Source organism: Leptonychotes weddellii, unplaced genomic scaffold (genome assembly GCF_054177405.1).
Source record: "Leptonychotes weddellii isolate Sample4059 unplaced genomic scaffold, ASM5417740v2 HiC_scaffold_17044, whole genome shotgun sequence".
In the NCBI taxonomy this organism is placed as follows: domain Eukaryota; kingdom Metazoa; phylum Chordata; class Mammalia; order Carnivora; family Phocidae; genus Leptonychotes; species Leptonychotes weddellii.
Window position 1 is genome coordinate 1 of NW_027753729.1, and position 4,302 is coordinate 4,302.

Below are 4,302 nucleotides of genomic sequence, written 5' to 3' on the forward strand. Positions count from 1 at the left end.
GGATTCACTTTTCCGCACGTCCTACCTTCCAGAAAGCGGTCGCTTTTCTGTTCAGAGTTGCTGCTATTCTTTTCTTCGATCTCCTGTTGAGTTTGTAGGTGTTCAGAATGGTTTGATCCCTATCTAGCTGAATTCCTGGGACCAGATGAAATTTAGGTCTCCTACTCCTCCACCATCTTGCTCCTATATATAGAATTCTAATCCAGTTTTTTAAATGGGCAAAAGTTGAACATATGATTAAAACAGAAGGTAAGTGAATGACCAATAGCACATAAAAGAAGCTCAAACTTATTTGTGATTAGGGGACTGTAAATTTAAACTATAATGAAATACTTCACACCCACTAGAATGGCTATAATTTAAAAGATTCACAAAACCAAGTTTTGGTGAGGATATGGAGTTAACTGCAATTTCCATAATTGCTGGTAAGAATGTAAAATAGTTCAACCACTTTGGAAAGTTTAATGGCTTATTATAAAATCAAATATACACTTACCATATGACCCATTAATTCCACTTCTAGGTATTTGTCCAAGAGAAATAAAAACGTATGTCCACAAAAAGACTTACTCAGAAATGTGCATTACTAGTCTATTTATAACAGCTCCAAATTGGAAAAGCCCAAATGCCCATCAAAGATGAATGGATTAAAAAACATTAATAAATTAATTAATGAATTAATTCATTCATTCACCCTTGTACTCTGTGTAGCATAGTCACACAGTGATACTACTCAATAATAAAAAGGAACAGATTACTGATATATACAATTACACTGGTGAATCTCAAAAACATTGTGCTAAGGGCGGGAAAGCTTGGAAAAGATTACATACTGTATGATTCCATTTATATGAAATTCTAGAAAAGGCAAAACTAATATATACTGAGAAAAACAAAGTGGGCCAGGAACTGACTATAAGGAAGCATGAGGGAACTTTCGGGGTGATGTAAATGTTCTATATCTTGATTGTAGTTGTTGTTATGTGTATGTGTTTGTCAAAACTCATCAAACTGTATACGTAAAATGGATGCTTTTTATTGTAAGTTATACATTCAAAATTGATTTTTTTAAAAAATTTATGTAACTTGAATATATATTACATGATACATATCTAAGTATATCATACTACACAAAAAGTATGAATTTCTGTGAAAGCATGTACTCAAAAATCATTGAATTCTGAAAATAACATATCTCAAGTGGCATTAAGATGTTTGAGGTATAGATGTAGCCGAACAATGTTTAATATTCACAGTGATTTGTGCTTCCGTTGGTTTTCTCAAATATTCTTTGCAGGTAATTGACTATGCCAAGCTTGTTCAACCGCATTTTGATAAAGCCCTTGAAACGTTAGTGAGAGATACGATAGCGGAGGCCACTGAAGCAGCGATTAAAGCTGTGAGAGAGCAGCTCTTCATAAAGCTACAAGCTAAAAGACAAGGTGAACCATCTCTGTCACATGTGTGTTCTAAGCAGAGGTCAACAATTCAGCCTGGCTGCCCAAGGGCTGGGACTTGCTTTGCTCGCCCTGGTATCCCTGGCACCTTGTACAGTGCAGTCTCTTAATAATTGATTGAAGACATGAATATACATAAACCTGACTCAAATAGAGAAAAGATTTCAGTCCTAGACCTCTAAGGAAAGGAATCAGAAAGAGCTTCCAAATTTGGATTTACTTTTGTGGATTTGCTTGCTGGGCAGAGACTGAATAGAAGTTATACCTTTATTGACTCCACTTGATTCTTGTGGAGTTTACATTGTTGCTGCTGTTGCTGCTGCGGCTGTTTTACTATGTAAATGTGGGTCAGCCCCAATTGTAATTAGTTTTTTCTATTTGGAGAATAATTTCAAGTTCAAAACAGTCATAAGGCAATGAAACTGGAAGAAACCTTAAGGATCAATTAACACAATTCTTTAACTTTACAGATAAGGAAAACTTTTTATATAAATTGGGAAGCTTCTATCATTTTCTGTGCTTGAAACTGTTTAAATAGCAAAGAAATTATCTCTTCCTACATGGCAATGTTGAGCTTTTGCTAGGAAAGAACAGGTTATTTGCCTAATAAATCTGTCTCTTCTTTCTCAGCAGCCTATAAACAAGTGAAAGAGTCCAACATGGTGCCCAAGCGATTACAAAAACAACAGCAAAAGACCAGCATTAAAATTACACGCCATCCTTGGGGTGCCTGGGTGGCTCAGTTGATTGTCTGCCTTTGACTAAGTCATGATCCTGGGCTCCTGGGATTGAGCCCTGCCTCCCGGCTCCCTGCCCAGGGGGCAGTTTGCCTCTCCCACTCCCTCTGCTCCTCCCACCACTCCTACACGCTCTTGCTCTCTCTCAAATAAATAAAATCTTTAAAAAAAAAAAAAATTAGGAATAGCATGGAGGACCACAGGGGAAAGGAGGGAAAACTAAATGGGAAGAAACCAGAGAGGGAGACAAACCATGAGAGACTCTGGACTCTGGGAAACAAACTGAAGGTTACAGAAAAGAGGGGAGGGAGGGATGGGATAACCAGGTGGTGGGTGTTAAGGACAGCACGTGTTGTGATAACCACTGGGTGTTATATATAACTAATGAATCATACGTAACTAATGAATGGTTGAATACTACATCAAAAATTAATGATGTACTATATGTTGGCTAACTGAACATAATAAAATAAAAAATTACATGCCATCCAAACGATCATCCAGATGATACAGAATGAATTTGTTTTTAGTATATTATCTTCAAAATGAAAACCAAAAGTTTATTAAATACTCATGGACAATTCACAAACTAAAGCTTGAGAAATATTGGCAAAGACTATTAAGATGGCTTTTTATTCAACTTACTTAAGGCTGGACAAAATGAATTCATTAATTCATTCACCCTTGTACTCTGTGTTAGACATGATTCTAGGTACTGGGCTACAGAGGTGAGCAAGACACATGAAACTCCTGTCTTAGTGGTTGTTACATTTTAATGGAGGTTGGGGGTCAGGGAACAAGTGGACAGATAGAAAAAATGTAACACTGTACTGGGTCAGGCAGTGACTGGGGCAGGGGTGCTGGAGTGTTAGGCTGAGCAGGGAAGACCTCTCTGAAAAGAGGACATTTAACTGAAACCTGGATCAAGAAGGAACTAGCTGGGCTCCAGGAGGAAGAACAGTGATTGATGATGTTTCTTGGAGTCTGTAGTGATTCCTTTCACATCAAATTATGGCATGAAATCATAGATTTTAGATCTTTCCACATACTGCTTTCTCCCACCAGAATATAGAAATAGATGCCATCTCTCATACACCACAAACTTAAAATTCTCTTTTTCTTTTTCAAATTCCATAATTTAGAATTCGGATTTAGAATAAATCTGACAGTAGGGTTCTTAAACTTTTCTAGTTGGAATTTTCATGCTGGCTCCACTGATTTGCTAGTTTTGCTAATTTCACTCCCAGTATACTTTTAAGAAAAATTTGTCAGTGGAGATTATTGAGGTTTTTTAACATAGAAAATTCTATAATACAGAGGAAGGCAGCTAACATGCATTAGACTTCCTGTGTGCCAAGCATTTTCTCAGTGTTTGAGTCTATTATTTCATTTAATCCTTACAACAATGCTTTTGGCTTGATCATCCTCATTTTGCCCAGTAGAAACTGAAACAGAGAGATCAAATGATTTGCCAAAGCCACACTGCCTGAGTCAGAACTCACACTCAAGTCTGTCTGTCTTTAAAGCAGAAGATTTAATCACTATCCCTGTCTGCTTACCCCCAACTATATTTTGCTAACACAGCCCATTACTGTCTTTTAGCACAATCAACTTCAAGAATACTTGAAAGAGAATTTGAAAGGAAAGATTATGAGAAGTTCCAATCTGATGCATATAAGAGTTTAGAAGAGCCACGGTCTTCATTTGATGAAGATGGTAAAAACATATATTCTGATGTTCTTGGCCAAATCTTTCCTAATCTAAACAGATTAGCTGATAAAGCATATTATTCTTTCATGCAGTGTTCACTCATGAATCCCAAAAAGATCATTTTTTAGAAGACAATGAAGACAAAAAGATTTCAGAAAATGTCTTCGATGATCAAGCCTCTAAAACTGGTAAAGATGGTGGGCGCCTGGGTGGCTCAGTTGGTTAAGCGACTGCCTTCGGCTCAGGTCATGATCCCGGAGTCCCTGGATCGAGTCCCGCATCGGGCTCCCTGCTCGGCAGGGAGTCTGCTTCTCCCTCTGACCCTCCCCCCTCTCATGTGCTCTCTCTCTCATTCTCTCTCTCTCAAATAAATAAATAAAAAATCTTTAAAAAAAAAA

The 4,302-nt window shown here is 37.4% G+C and overlaps 1 long non-coding RNA gene across 1 annotated transcript; it reads left to right on the forward strand.

Moving 5' to 3' along the window:
* The first annotated feature begins 88 nt into the window (after positions 1-88).
* Positions 89-4,122, forward strand: LOC145718532 (uncharacterized). The gene is made up of 3 exons (XR_014141877.1): positions 89-1,442; positions 3,797-3,910; positions 3,997-4,122. It is a non-coding gene; the product is annotated as an uncharacterized LOC145718532 (long non-coding RNA).
* The last annotated feature ends 180 nt before the right edge of the window (positions 4,123-4,302 follow it).